Consider the following 16,417-nt stretch of genomic DNA (forward strand, 5'->3'; position numbering starts at 1 on the left):
AGGGGATCTACTTCCTGGTAATGGGGAGTTTGAAAGTCTGTGTGTATGTTTTGCTACGAAAAATTGAAACTTATTTTAAAAAATCAAGAGATTTTTCTTTTTTTTTTTTCTTTTTTCTTTTTTTTTTTTTTAATGATAGTCACAGAGAGAGAGAGAGAGAGAGAGGCAGAGACACAGGCAGAGGGAGAAGCAGGCTCCATGCACCGGGAGCCCGATGTGGGACTCGATCCCGGGTCTCCAGGATCGCGCCCTGGGCCAAAGGCAGGCGTCAAACCACTGTGCCACCCAGGGATCCCAAGAGATTTTTCTTTTATTGAAATAAAAGAGCTTTTTTATTTTCTGTACTTTTAAAAAATAATTGATATTTATAGGTACTGTGAGGGGAAAAATACTTGAGTATTTGAATTTGCTGTTACTTGGATCATAAATTTGAAATTTCCAAAGAAGAATGAACTTTTAGTCCGGTAATAAATGTATGAAAGCAAACATTGCTTGTTGTGGCTTGTGTAGTTGTCACCTTTTTTTTCCTTGTTTGTTCAAATATGAAGGAAGAAAAGTCCTTTTCTGCTTTTTCTTTTTACTTTCAATTTATTTATTTATTTACTTACTTACTTACTTACTTACTGATAGTCACACAGAGAGAGAGAGAGGCAGAGACACAGGCAGAGGGAGAAGCAGGCTCCATGCACCGGGAGCCGGACGTGGGATTCGATCCCGGGTCTCCAGGATCGTGCCCTGGGCCAAAGGCAGGTGCCAAACCGCTGCGCCACCCAGGGATCCCTTTACTTTCAATTTAGAAAGAATTGGTCTGAAGGAAGCAAAACATTTCTTTATATTCATTTCTTGGATTATGCAGTTATAGACAAAAATTAAATGTTATTCTAAGTGTATTTGGGAAAGGCCAGAGAAAGACATGGGAAAATAGAAGGAGAGAGTAGATGTAAATAGGGAGGAGGGCAGTGAGGCTTCTACGTCCTCGGTATTCTCTTGGTCTCTGGTGACTTGGTCTTATTGAAATGGCTGCTGTGAAGATCTTTTGAAGGTATCTCAGGGATAAGAAAACACTACTATGTGAATGAAATACTGTACCAGAAAAGCTTTTTTTTTTAAGATTTTAATTTTTATTTATTCAGAGAGAGAGAGGCAGAGTCACAGGCTGAGGGAGAAGCAGGCTCTATGCAGGGAGCCTGACGTGGGACTCGATCCTGGGTCTCCAGGATCACACTCTGGGCTGCAAGCGGCGCTAAACTGCTGTGCCACCGGGGCTGCCCCAGAAAAGCTTGCTTGCTTGCTTGCTTGCTTGCTTGCTTTTCTTTTTTTTTTTTTTTTTATTTCAGAAAAGCTTTCTATTTAAAAAGTTTTTTTTTTTTTTAAAGGATTTTCTTTTTTTAATTTTTATTTATTTATTTATGATAGTCACACACAGAGAGAGAGAGGCAGAGACACAGGCAGAGGGAGAAGCAGGCTCCATGCACTGAAAGCCCGACGTGGGATTCGATCCCGGGTCTCCAGGATCGCGCCCTGGGCCAAAGGCAGGCGCTAAACCGCTGCGCCACCCAGGGATCCCTATTTAAAAAGTTTTTAATTATAAATATAATGTGGCCTTTATTTGCAAACTAACTTTTTTTTTTTTTTAAGATTTTATTTATTTATTCATGAGAGACACACAGAGAGAGGCAGAGACACAGGCAGAGGGAGAAGCAGGCTCCCCGCAGGGAGCCAGACGTGGGACTCAATCCTGGGACTCCGGGGTCACACCCTGGGCCAAAGGCAGATGCTCAACCACTGAGCCACCCAGGGATCTTGCAAAACTAACTTTTGAAATACGTTTCAGAAACTTAATTTTGAACCTTAATAAGGGGTACTGAAAAACCTACTAGTAATGTCTGAAAGTCCTGTTGTAGTTAAAGCTACACCTTATTTTTGTTGGCAAGTAATTTTTGCCTTCAGCTGGGGTGAGCAAATAGGTCCTCTTTCTCCATTGAAAGATGGTAGTTCAAAAAAAAAAAAGAAAAAGAAAGATGGTAGTTCAATTGGTTGTAGCCCCTTTGGAGAGCAAGTTGGTGATATCTATAAAAACTAAAAACAGGGGCTCCTGGGTGGCTCAGTCAGTTAAGTGTCTGACTCTTGATTTCAGCTCAGGTCATCATCTCAGGTTTGTGAGATCAAGCCCTGTGTCAGCCTCTGCACTGGAGCCTGCTTAAGATTCTTTTCTCTCCCTCTGCTCCTCCTGCCTCTCTACCCCCCCTCCAAAAAAAAAAACCCCTACAAAAACAAACTTAGCAATTTCACTTTTAGCAAATGTATATAGAGATATGTACAACTGTGTTGCAGCATTATTGGTAATAATAAAAGCCTTGAAAGAAAACTTTGTGAGTAGGGGGACTGGTTAACTCTTATGATACTGCCATGAAATGGATTACCATGCAGATGCTGGGAAGGAGCTAGAGCCATAGGTGTCAGTATGAAACCATCTCTAAGAAAACTGAGAAAAGTAAGGTTCAGAACTGTGTATAATTGCAGCCATTTGTTTAAAAAATAAAATGTGTGTGTGTGTCTGTGCGCACTTACAGGTGCATAGAATATCTCCAAAGAAGTACACAAGAAATTGAGAGAAGTCCTTATCTCTGAGGAGGGGAACTGGTGGTTGGGAGACAGGGTTGATAATGTAATACACAGTAATACTTATTGGGAGACAATTCTCCCTTTGTTCCTTACTCCCCACCCCCCCTCAATTTATATAGCGAACAGCCTTGGAAGCTAGAGTATCTCCCTCGTAAACAGAAGTCAGGTTTATTTACCATCCAGTATAATAAAGATAAGGTCTCCCTCCTGCAGAGGTCAGGCTGACTTACTGTCCAATAGAAGATCTAGGTTCCCTGTACACGAGGTTCCTCATCTGTACCACAACCTCCTGCATGTGCAGGCATCTCTGGTCCTCTTTGTGTTGCTCTATGTGATGGGGACTATTGCTGTGGCTACTGAAGTCTTTTGTCTCTAACTCAGGAGTCTCACACACCTTCTGCCTGCATCCATGAAACTGGGCTAACTTGGTAGCTTGCAAGTAAGGTAACAGCTCAGACCCTTCATTATTCTTCACAAGATACGTACTGGAAAATACAGTAATTGTTTTTACGTCCTGTCATTCTGAGTTGATAATGTCAGGTTTAAGAAGATAAGACAGATCTAGAAAACCGATCTAGAAAATGAGCCTAAATCAAAGGAATTTGCTATGGAGGAATTGACTTCCAGCAGTGGGAGAGAACCAGTATTTGTTGAGCATTAACCATATTGAAATACACTTCAGTAATAAAGGAGTTGAAATATATTATCTCTTTTTTTTCTTTCCTCGTTATAAATCTGCAAGATATGTGTTCTTATCCCCATTTACAGATGAGGAAACTCAAGACCAGAGGTCTTACCTGCTTAAGGTCACATTGGAGTTCATACTTATATTGCTTGGTGCTAAGCCATATTTTTTTCTGTTATAATAAACAGCTTTCTAACTTTCTCAGAGTGCTAGAGGACTTTCTACTTTTCCATTTAGAAATTTTTTCTGTCCCATCTTCATTGAAGCTCTGTTGTCAAATGACCTGTTATCTGCATGAGGGATTTCTTAGTTGTCTATAGCAATCAAATTATGCATAGGGTTTTTTTTTTTTTTTTTTTGGTCTATATAGGCAAATATTTTATAGCTGTGTTTCTCAAACTTTCTTCCTGAGTAATCTTTTTTGGGGGGCGGGGGAGAGAACATGTGCGCGCACAAGCGAGAGTTGAGATGGGGAGAGGGAGAGAATCTCAAGCAGATTTCTCCATTGAGCATGGAGCCCAAACCCTTGATTTCAACTCAAGTCATGATTTCAGGGTTGTGGCTCAGCGGTTTAGCACTGCCTTCAGCCCAAGGCCTGATCCTGGAGACCTGGGATCGAGTCCCACGTTGGTCTCCCTGCATGGAGCCTGCTTCTCCCTCCGCCTATGTCTCTGCCTCTCTCTCTCTTTCTCTCTCTGTGTCTCTCATGAATAAATGAATAAAATCTTTTTTTTTTTTAAAGTCAGATGCTTAACCTACTCAGCCACCCAGTTGCCTCTAGTTCTGAACTCTCCTTTAACCATAGAAGATAGTGGGCACCTTAAATGGATCTAGCATGTGTTTTAAAGCAGTCCTTGTCTGGTATAACTTTCATGAGAGTTTTCTGTATTCAGAATTCATGATGATTTTATATTCTGTATAATGTTGCTTTAAGAGGTCAGTAAATGATATCCCAAGTTCAGGACCACTTGAGAAAGAGGACACAAGAATCAGTACACAATTGTTAGGTTTTTTCTTAAATGTTTTTTTTTAATTTTTTAATTTTTAATTTTTTAAATTTTTTTAAATTGTTTTTTTATTTATGATAGTCACAGAGAGAGAGAGAGAGAGGCAGAGACACAGGCAGAGGGAGAAGCAGGCTCCATGCACCGGGAGCCCGATGTGGGATTCGATCCCGGGTCTCCAGGATCGCGCCCTGGGCCAAAGGCAGGCGCCAAACCGCTGCACCACCCAGGGATCCCTTTTTAAAATTTTTTTTATTGTTTTTTTCTTAAATTGTAATAGATGTAAGATTTACCATCTAAACTATTTTTTTAGGTGTACAGTTAGTATAGTCACATTGTTGTGCCATAGTCACTACTATTCTTTAGAATTTTTCATCATCTCAAACTAAAACTCCATATCCATTAAATAAAAACTCCCCGTTCCCCCACCCCAGCCCTTACCTCCTGCCAACCACTATTCCATCTTCTGTTTCTATGATTTTGACTACTCTAGGTACCTCATATAAGTGAAATCATACAATATTTGTCACTTTGTGTGTTTGGCTTAATTCACTTAGCATAATGTCCTCAAGTTTCATCCATGTGGCAGCATGTGTCACAATTTCCTCCATTTTATTTTATTTTATTTTATTTTATTTTATTTTATTTTATTTATTTTATTTTATTTTATTTTATTTTATTTTATTATTATTTTTCCTCCCTTTTAAAGACTAAATAACGTATTTGCCACATTTTGTTTATCCATTCGTCTGTTGATGTACTTTTGCGTTTCCATTTTCTGGCTATCATGAGTAATGTTACCGTGAAGATTGGTATACAAATATCTGTCTGAGTCTCTGCTTTCATTCTATTGTGTATGTACTCAGAAGTGGAATTGCTGGGTCATATAGTAATTTGACATTTAATTTTTTGAGGAACCACCATTAGTGTTTTCCACAGCAGCGGTACCATTTTACATTCCCACCAGCAATGCAGAAGGGTTCCAATTTCTCCACCTCCTTGCCAACCCTTGTTGTCTCTGTCTTTGGTTTGTTTTTGGTTTTGATAATAGACATCCTATGATGTGAAGAAATAGTTTATTACTGGAAAAAGCTCACTGAAGAAAACAGCAGCAGTTAACGTGGTCAAGTAGGTGTGCTATTTCCACTCTGGAGTTGGGCACATTTATTTACCTCGTCACAGGCAGTTTGGAATATTCAGGTCTTACCTCTGTCAGAGCAGAGGAGAATTTGTCTTTTTTGGGTAGGAGGCAGATTCAAGGAAAGAGCTCAGAAAGAGTGCGCTGTTCATGCCAAGCTGTGGAAGGTGTCAGGGTAAGGATGGGGAGGGGAGGACAGCAGCTCCCTGGAGAAGTTCTCCACATGAAAATATGTCAGGAGGGAGCAAGATTTTTCTTAACATACATGAGAATTTTATTAAAAATGCTTTAACTTCTTGTAGTCACCTGAATTTGCTCTAGAATGTAGTCTGGTTTTATCCTGTTCTCCCAGGCACCCAGCCCCGTTTTGGGTATGTGTAACTTAATTTGGGAAGTAAGTACTTATAGGAAACACAGTTCTATAACCCAAAAGAGCAAAGGTCATATGGTCATAGTGGAAAGTTTTAAAAAATGTAATCTATATCTAATAATAGATGGAAATAGCTCTATGCCTGAACTATGCCACCTATTCAAGAGAATTGAACATTTAAAATATTTTTATTATAAAAATAACAAGATATCAAAAATTGGAAAATATGAAACAGTAAAGCAAGTAAAGTAAAATTATGGTTCTTCCCATCCGGTAATCGCCATAGTTTCTATTTTGTATAGTTTTATTCTGTGCAGATTTTTTATAGGCTATATAAAATTTGGTAGCCTGTAAAATTTGGTAGTTTTAATGATCAAAACTCATAGACATTTTACTTGCTGAATACTCTTCTAGGATACTTCTTTTTATTTTTTTAGAGTATTAAATTCCAGTGAGTTAACATATCATGTAATCTATGATACTTAATCATTCTCCTAATGTCATTCATTTAGCTTGTTGTCTTCCTCTCCATTTCCTTTTTTCTGTCTTTATTATTATTATTTTAATTATTGTAAATAGTGCTACAGTGGACACAGTTGCATATTATCTTTGTCTACATTTCTAATCGTTTTCTTAGACCAGATGGCTGGAAGTAAAATACTGGGCCCAAGAACGTTGACATTTAAAAAAAAATTTAATTCCAGTATAATTAACATAAAGTGTTATGAGTTTTGGTGTATGATATAGTGATTCAGCAATTTTCTATATTACGCAGTGCAAAGAGCATTAATGTTTTTAAGGCTCTTAGCAGGAAGGGAGTACCTTTCAACTTGACTTTATACTTTCAGGTATAGACTAAAACACAGTTGGATTTAGAATTTGTTTTATATGAGATTGATTTGAGTATACAGGCTGTGAGTTGATTTTTTTTTTCCAGCTATTCAGAATTGTGTTGTGGTTTTATAGAAATATTCCGCTTCTATCTTCTCATTGCCTAAATCATTAAACAGAGATTTCTTGAACACTTGTTATATCCCAGGCTATACATTAGGTGCTGCAAGGAATATGAGGATGAGTAAGAAGCAGTCACTGCTCTGCAGAATATGTCTTTACAGCAGAAGGAGGTACATGTGTTGCAGTTGCTCCCCATCTGTTGTCAGTTACTTTTTCTTTAGCTAAACAGGCTGCTCTCTCCCTTCATCATGCTATTTATGCTATCAAAGGGGTGAACCACAACTAAGCTAATTTTGGAGGACAGTTTTTGCTTAGCAGAAAGTAGGAATTTTGATCTGTGGCTTGACAGGCACCGGCTTTTCACCTCTCGGTAGCTTTGAACATGCTTGATCACAAACTTACTTAAGTTTGATCCTGGGTTTCTTCCTGCTACTCAGCTACTTCTTATCACTTTTCTGCACTCCTGTAGGCTTTTTTTTCTTTTTTTTAGTATTTTTATTTATTCATGAGAGACACAGAGAGAGGCAGAGACATAGGCAGAGGAAGGAGAAGCAGGCTCCATGCAGGAGCCGGATTCAGGACTCAGTCCTGGAACCCCAGGATCAGGTCCTGAGCCAAAGGCAGATCCTCAACTGCTGAGCCACCCAGGTGTCCCTCCCTTGGCCTTTAAAACTTTTCCTTAGGATTCTTTCTTAGACTCTGTTCCATCTCTTGTCATTTTATAATCCTTTTTGGGTGATTTTATTTGCTCTAATGGCTTCAAAATCAGTTACATGCTTATATGCTGGTCACTACCAAATCTATACATCCCACCCAAATCATGCTACCTTATTGGATATGTATGTCCCACAGATCCCTGAAATTCAACATGTAAAACTGGAACAAACCCAAAACTTCCCAGTGAAGGTATTAGTATTTCTACAGTTGTTCCAGCTGGCTCTGTCCCTTCTGTCTCACCCTTATTTTCACTCTCCATTTCTTTCTCACTTCACATCTAGTCAGTCAAATCCTGTCATTTCAGCCTCAGTCACTATTGACTCCTGTGTCTTTGTTTAGTGAATCCTATGTCTTTAATGAAATAACTTTCCAATTTGTATGACAGCTGAAAACAGTCCCAATGTGTCTCTCCTCCAATAAGAGACTTTGTCATTGTCTTTTTCTTCAAGGAGAGATATTTCTCTTAGATTAGATTATGTTTTGGGGATGGAGAGAAATTGTCTTCTTTATTTTCCCATCCTTTTCAGTGGATTTTTAGAATGCATGACATTTAGAAGGTACTGAGTAATTGTGCTGAACTGAAATGAGGATTTCAGACGGAAAGTCGCTTAATTCTAAAAGCTTTTATGTATGATCAAGAAGGGGGAAGAAATAAGTGTATTATAGTAATGAAGACTTAGGAATTGAAATAATCATTGAGTTATTTCAGAGAAGATGAGGCTCACATTAAATACAATAATGCCACTTGGCATAGTTCAGTTAATCAGTTGTTTTTATAGACTATCAGCCTCTAGTACTAATTGAAATGGAATGCTAACAAGTTTAAAAGATCAGAATATACCCAGTTTGTTCAGTGGTATGGTTCCTGAAGGACTGAGAAAGAAATTAACCTTTTCACAGCTTGTTTTTCAGTGTATTAGTCTTTGGGACCATCATTTCTACTTCAAAGAACACAAAATAGTAATATGATATAATCAGACATGTGTGTTCCCACTTGAACTAGTTTTTATTCATGTTAACAGATACATTAAAAATATCCTGTAAAACATCACACATTTTATTTGTTTAAAGATTTAATTATTTATTTATTTTAGAGCATGCATGAATGAGGGGTGGGGCAGAGGGAGAGAGAGAAGGAGGGAAAGAATCTCAAGCAGACTCCATGCTGAGTGTGAAGCCTCCTGTGGGGCTCAATTTCACAACTATGAAATCATGACCTGAGCGGAAACTAAGATGCTTAACTGACTGAGCCACCCAGGTGCCCATTCATTCATTCATTCATTCGAGACCGAGCAAGAGAGCACAAGCAGGGGGAGCTTTAGAGGGAGAGGGAGAAGCAGGTTCCCCGTGGGGCATGATTGCAGGACTCTAGGATCATGATCTGAACTGAAGGCAGACAATTAACCAACTGAACCCAGGCACCCCCTTTTATTAATTTAAATTTTACTTAGTTAACATATAGTGCAATATTGATTTCTGGGGTAGAATTGAGTCATTCATCACTTATATACAACACCCAATGCTCATTACAGCATCCATCACCCATCTACCCCATTCCCCACCTCCCTCCCTCCATCAGCCCTCAGTTTATTTTCAACTGTTGAAGTGTCTTCTGGTTTGTTTCCCTCTCTCTTTTTTCCCCCTCCCATATGTTTTATCTGTTTTCCTCCTTAAATTCCCCACATGAGGGGCACCTGGGTTTTATTGGTTAAGCATCTGCCTTTGGCCCAGGGCATGATCCTGGGGTCCCAGGATCGAGTCCCACATCAGGCTCCCTGCAGGGAGCCTGCTTCTCCCCCTGCCTATGTCTCTGCCTCTCTCTCTATGTCTCTCATGAATAAATCAATAAAATCTTAAAAAAAAATTCACAGATGGGTGAGATCATATGGTATTTGTCTTTCTTTGATGGACTTATTTCACTTAGCATAATATGCTCTAGCTCCATCCACATTTTTGTAAATGGCAAGATAACATTTTTTTCTGATGACCATTGTGTATATATACTACATCTTTTGTATCCATATATCAGTGTCAATTGATGGACATTTGGGCTGTCTCCATATTTTGTCTATTGTTGATAATGTTGCTATAAACATAGGGGTGCAAATCTATTCTTTAATCCTTTGGGTAAATACCTAGTAGTGTAATTGCTGGATCATAAAGTAATTTTATTTTTTTTACTTTTTGAGGAACCTCCATACTCTTCTCCAGAGTGTCTGCACCAGTTTGCATTCCCACCAACAGTGCAAGAGAGTTCCCCTTTCTCTGCATCCTCACCAAAACCTGTTATTTCTTGTATTGTTCATTGTAGCTATTCTGACAGGTGTGAGGTAGTATCTCATGGTTTTGACTTGCATTTCCCTGATGATAAGTGATGTATCTTTTCATGTGTCTAAGCCATCTCTATGTCTTCTTTAGAAAAATGTTTATGTCTTTAGCCCATTTTCTTAACTGGACTATTTGTTTTTTGGGTGTTGAGTTTAATAAGTTCTTTATAGATTTTGGATACTAACCCTGTATCACATATGTCATTTGCAGATATCTTCTCCCATTCTGTAGGTTGTCTTTTAGCTTTGTTGATTGTTTTCTTTATCGTGCAGAAATTTTTTATCTCAAGTCCCAATAGTTAATTTTTGCTTTTGTTTCCCTTAAACCTCCAGCAATGTGTCTAGTAAGAAGTTGTTATGGCCAATGTCACAGAGGTTGCTGCCTGTGTTCTCTTCTAGGATTTTGATGGTTTCTTATCTCATATTTAGATCTTTCATCCATTTTGAATTTGTTTTTGTGTATGAAAGTGGTCCAGTTTCTTTTTTTTTTTTTTTTTTTCTTTGCTGGTTATGGGTCTGTTCAAATTTTCTCTTTCTTCCTATTTCAGTTTTGGTAGTTGGTAAGTTTCTAGGAATTCAACCATTTTTTCCAGATTGCCCAGTTTGTTGGCGTATAATTTTTCATAGTATTCTCTTACAATTGTAGTTCTGTGGTGTTGGTTTTGATCTCTCCTCTTTCATTCATGATTTTATCTGAGTCCTCTTTTGTTTTTGGTAAGTCTGGGTGGGAATTTGTCAATTTTATTAGTTGTTTCAAAGAACCAGTGATTGGTTTTGTTGATCTATTCTACTGTGGGTTTTTTTGTTTCTTTATCGTTGATTTCTGCTCTATTTTTTATTTCTCTTCTTCTGCTGGCTTTAGGTTTTATTTGCTGTTCCATTTCTATTTCCTTTAGATGTAAGGAAAGGCTGTGTATTTGAGACATTTCTTGCTTCTTGAGGTAGGCCAGTATCGCAATATATTTCCCTTTTAGGACTGCCTTTGCTGCATTTGAAAGGTTTTAGACTGTTGTGTTTTCATTTTCATTTGCTTCCATATATTTCTTAAAATTTCTTCTTTGATTTCCTGGTTAACTCAGTCATTCTTTTGTAGCATGTTCTTTAACTTCCATGTATTTGAAGTCTTTCCAACTTCTTTCTTGTGTTTGACTTCATGTTTCTTAGTGTTGTGGTCTGAAAATATGCATGGTATGATCTTGATCTTTTTTATTTGTGACCTGGTATGTGATCTCTTCTGGAGAATGTTCCATATGCACTTGAAAAGAATATGTATTCTCCTGCTTTAGGATGAGATGTTCTGAATATATCTGTTAAGGCCATCTGGTCCAGTATGTCGTTCAAAGCCTTTGTTTCCTTGTTAATTTTATACTTTGATGATCTGTCCATTCTTGTAACTGGGATGTTGAAGTCCCCTACTATTGTTGTTTTGTTATCGATGAAGTTTTTTTATGTTTAATATTGATTTATACTGTTGGCTGCTTCCACATGAGGGGCATAAATATTTATAATTGCTAGATCTTCTTGAATGATTGACCCCTCATTTTTTCCCCACTCAGAGAGTCCTCCCTTAATATTTCTTGCAGGGCTGGTTTAGTGGTTTAGTGGTCACAAACTCCTTAGTTTTGTTTGCTTGGGAAAGTCTTTGTCCCTGACCTTTCTCTTCTGAATGATAGCCTTGCTGGATGAAGAATTCTTGGCTGCATATTTTTCCCAGTTAGCCCGCTGACTGTTTCCTTCCACTCTCTTCTGACCTGTCACATTCTGTGGACAGACATGCTGCAAATTTGATCTGTCTTCTCTTGTAGGTTAAAGACTATTTCCCTTGCTGCTTTCAGGATTCTTTGCTTGTCTGTGTATTTTGTAAATTTGACCATGAAATTTAATGGGAGTTCTCTGTGCTTCTTGGATTTTGATGTCTGTGTCCTTCCCCAGATTTAGGGAAGTTTTCAATTATAATTTATCCAAATATACCTTCTGCCCCCATTTCTCTTTCTTCATCTTCTGGAATTCCTATGATATAAATGTTATTACACTTTAATAAGTCACTGAGTTCCCTAATTCTACCTTTGAAATCCTCCATTACCTTTCTTTCCCTCTTCTTTTCAGCTTCATTTTTTCCCCATAATTTTATCTTCTATATCACTGATTTGCTCCTCTGCTTCATCCATCCTGATTTTTATAACCTCCATTTAGGATTGCATCTCAGTTACAGCATTTTTAATTTTGGCCTGACTAGATTTTAGTTCTTTTATCTCTACAGTAAGGGATTCTGTAGTGTCTTTTATGTTTTTTTCAAACTCAGCTAGTACCTGTATAATTATTGTTTTAAATTCTAGTCCAGACATCTTATGTCTACATTGATAAATCTCTGGTTATCATTTCTTCTGTTCTTTTGAAGTGAATTCCTCTGTGTTGTCATTTTGGAGAGAGAAGAAAAAGGAAAATAAAAATAAAAATTGAGGAATAAAGGAACCTAGGTCCTAGATATGTTTTGATCTACTTGTTATGAGAAGCTTGATAGAAAAAAGATGGCTTAGTTGGTTGAATGGACAACTCTTGATTTCAGCTCAGGTCATGATCTCAGTCAGGGTCCTGGGATGGAGCCGAGCATCAGGCTCCATGCTCAGCAGAGAATCTATTTGAGGATTCTCTTTCGTTCTCCCTCTGCCCCTCCCTGTTCATGCTCTCTCTCTCTCTAATAAATAAATCTTTTTTAAAAAGGTAGAAAGAGGGATGCCTGGGTGGCTCAGTGGTTGGGCGTCTGTCTTCGGCTCAGGTCGTGATCCCAGGATCCTGGGATCGAGTCCCGCATCCGGCTCCCCACAGGGAGCCTGTTCTCCCTCTGCCTAGGTCTCTGTCTGTCTCTGTGTCTCTTGTGAATAAATAAAATATTTAAAAAAATTAAAAAGGTAGAAAGAAACAAAAAGATTAAAAATTTAAAAATATGTGTATAAAATTTAAAAAATGCTATTTCTGTATCTGTAAAACAAAACAAAAACAAGAAACAAAACCCAAAGGATGCTAGATCCTGTTTGCCTTAACACTGAAGCTTTGCAGCACTCTGTGATCAGTAGACTTGGTTTGTGAGGGGTGTTTGTGTTGGTCTTCTGGTGGAGGGGCCTGCTGCTCTGATTCTCAGGTGGAATTGCCGTAGTGGAGATGCTCCTGTAGGACAAAGGGGGCCAGGGTTTGGTGTAGTGGTTCCGTTCTCCACTCGGTGGTGCTGTTTCAGCTCACTGAGATGGATCAAGCTGGCGGGGGAAGGGGAGGAGGAAAATGACTTTAACCTGTTCTCTCCTCTTTCAGAGCCGGGAAATGCCTAAGCCCTCACAGATGCCCATACAGTGACCCTGACTGTGTTACTGGTTTCCATCAAGATTCCTGCCTTCACCCTGTATACTAGCTGTCTTCCTGCCAAACGGCTCAGCACTCCTGTGTTTTATCTCAGGCGTGGCTGTTTCAAAAACCCACCCTCCAAAACAAAACAAAACAAAGCCCCACCCTTCAGAGACCCTCGGGGCACAGACCCACACTGATCCTCTAGGGGAGGATTTCCCTGCATTGTGGCCAGTGTCAGCTTGTTGCAAGAGACAGCTGCACAGTCTCCCAGCAGTTCAGTTTATGGTAGATTGGGACAAACAGCTAGTGCCAGGCTCTGCAGCCCTCAGTTTGAGTCTTTGCTCTTGTACTAGTGAGTCGGACACCTTGATGGTGGTGCCTGTAGGGTCCTTTGCCTGTGGAGACACCTTGTCACCTTTACCAAATGTACTCCAGGCAGGATTACCACTTCTTCCCGTGTGACCCTACGGATCCTCAGGCTGCCTGCTGCTGGGGCTCAACGCTGCTTTCCCACTGCAGCGCCACTCAGTTCCTTAGGGGCAAACCGGGCAATGTCTTAGACCCCTGAAACTTTGAAACGTGCATCAGTGTTTATAGAAAGCTGGCAGTATTGTAAACTTCTCCTTTTTCACTATCAGTGGTTTTGGAGAATAGTTTTCTTGTGCAATTCTCAGCACGTGTTTTTACTTTTTTTTTTTCTTCCTTTTCCAGGAGGCGCTTTCTTCCTCTTCCTCTTCTCTCACTGCTCCCCACCACTGTCAGGGCTCCCTCCACAAGGCGGTGCCCATGGCTCTTTTCTCTGACAAACTCCCTCCCTTATTTTTCTTGTTTGTAGAAGTGCAGCTTTATTCTTTAGGACTTCTGATCAATTTCTTGGGTGTTCAGAAAGATTTGATATTTATCTAGCTGTGTTGGAGGGAGGAGACAAGCTTGGGGTGACCTTACTCCTGCCATCTTACCTTTCTTAGATTCACATATTTTATTTTTTATTTATTTAAAAAAATTTTTTTTAGTTTTTAGATTTTATTCATTTATTCATGATGGACACACAGAGAGAAAGGCAGAGACACAGACAGAGGGAGAAGCAGGCTCCCAGCAAGGAGCCCCTTGCAGGACTCCATCCCATGACTTGGGGATCACTCCCTGAGCCAAAGGCAGACGCTTAGCCACTGAGCCACCCGGGTGTCCCAGATTCACACATTTTAAATGGGAGCAATGCATGAGGGTTAGAGGTAATATATGAGGAATCAGTTATAAGGAGGGAGAGGAGAAACGGAAGAGTGAACAAAAGATGTTTGCTCACACAACTTTTTATACTGACCACCAGATGGTACAGTTGTTCCGCATCTGCTGGTTGTACTGACTGCGGAAAGGGAAGGATGACAGAAAGCAGGACAGTGCCAACCAGCTGTTTCAAAGAATAAGATGTTCCTTAAGTTGATTCTTTTTAGTCTTAGATGTCTGTTTTATGAAGTAAATGCAGGGCAACAGTTTATAATTAATTGCATGTGAATTTCTAGTTCTTTTGGGGCTGCCTTTACTTTATGGTCAAATAAGCCATATCAGTATTGCCCTTGTAATTTCTGTGAGAAAGTTAAATCTTTAGATATAAGCATCAACAAAATATTAACATTTAAAAATTGAACACACAACATTACTGTACTGAAGCCTGGGAAAGATGTGGGAGCTAGACAAGAAGAATATATTCGTGCTTTTTTAAGTACCAGTAGAACTGAAAGAAATAGCTTTACTGTGACCTGGGGCTGCTCCTAGAGGAACTCTAGCAAAAACCCAAGGGGCTGGGTTTCGAGAGAAGAATTCTTTCCTCTAGATGTGGGCTTTAGAAAATACTGAAACGAGAACTCAACTGGTACTGTCAGTTTTAACATGACATAATATATAACTATCAGAAGTTGGAGTTGGCATTTTCAAAGTGGACAGCCGTTGTCTTGAGATTAGTGACTTTAAATGGGACGCCTGGGTGGCTCAGAGGTTTGGTGCCTGCTTTCGTTCCAAGAAGTAATCCTGGAGTCCAGGGATCAAGTCCCACGTCGGCCTCCTGCGTGGAGCCTGCTTCTCCCTCTGCCCGTGTCTCTCATGAATAAATAAATAAAATCTTAAAAAAAAAAAAAATTAGTGACCTTATGAAACCCAAAGGGCTTGTAGTTTCACTTAATAAACAGTATTGCTTGCTAGTTTTAGAATGAAAGATACAGAAAAAAAATAACGTAGTTAAGGGATCAATTCTTTTTTTTTTTTTTTTAATATGTGATACTTTAATGAAAGTTTATCTTAGGGGTGCCTGGATGGCTCAGTTGGTAGAGCATGTGAGTTTTTAAAAAAAAATTTATTTATTCATAGAGACACACATTGAGAGTGAGAGTGAGAGAGAGGCAGACACACAGGCAGAGGGAGAAGCAGGCACCATTCAGAGAGCCCGACATGGGACTCGATCCCGGGTCCCCAGGATCATGCCCTGGGCTGCAGGCGGCGCTAAACCGCTGAGCCACCGGGGCTGCCCAGGGATCAATTCTTTATGTTTAGATTTGATCTTTTATTTTCAAGTACTTGGAAGAAATGATATGAGAAAGACACTTGACACAGTTTATTCCTAAGGTATCCCCCTTCCCCTCTCCCTAGTAATAACTGCTAGTCTTATAATCAGGTCATTTCATTTTCCTGACAGAATTGTTACCTTGAGCCCGTTTTGTCATTGAGATCAACCTGAATCTGTTTTGAACTTTGTTCTGTTAGTGGTGTCAGCTCTTCCTTGCTCTTTGCGTTTAACATCCATGTTTTAAAGGTTGCCAGTTACTGTACACTTACTTGGTTTCCTTCATGCTGTTCAGCTGAAATTTTGCCAAGTATGTTCTGTGACTTAGGGATAGCAAAGAAAATTAATGGTAACTATCCACTGCATTTTATAGTGTAAAGTGAAAACTTTAGATGGGTTTTAAAGGAATTCTAATGTAAATTATAAAATTAAAAAATGAATATATCAACAAGATGTCAGTGTAGGTCTAACTTTAGATCTTTTCATAAGTATAAGGAACCTTAAAATATTGGAAAAGAGATATCAATGAGCCGTTGCATTTTCTATGACCTACTATAGTAGAACCTATGTGTAGTAAGTAAAAAAAGGGGAGTAGGAGGTAGAGAAACTCAACTGTAATAGAGGCAAATGATATAGGCCTCAAAATCTTTTCCGGTGGCAAAACTTAAATCTCATCAAAAACAGGACCTTTATTTGTAAGCCCA

The 16,417-nt window shown here is 39.1% G+C and overlaps 1 protein-coding gene across 2 annotated transcripts in view; it reads left to right on the plus strand.

The window, feature by feature from the left end:
- The window catches only part of OSBPL11 (oxysterol binding protein like 11), an 81,243-nt gene that overhangs the window by 11,038 nt on the left and 53,788 nt on the right, over positions 1-16,417 (plus strand). The gene's annotated exons all lie outside the window — the stretch shown is intronic.

The sequence above is a fragment of the Canis lupus genome, chromosome 35 (assembly GCF_048164855.1).
Source record: "Canis lupus baileyi chromosome 35, mCanLup2.hap1, whole genome shotgun sequence".
In the NCBI taxonomy this organism is placed as follows: domain Eukaryota; kingdom Metazoa; phylum Chordata; class Mammalia; order Carnivora; family Canidae; genus Canis; species Canis lupus.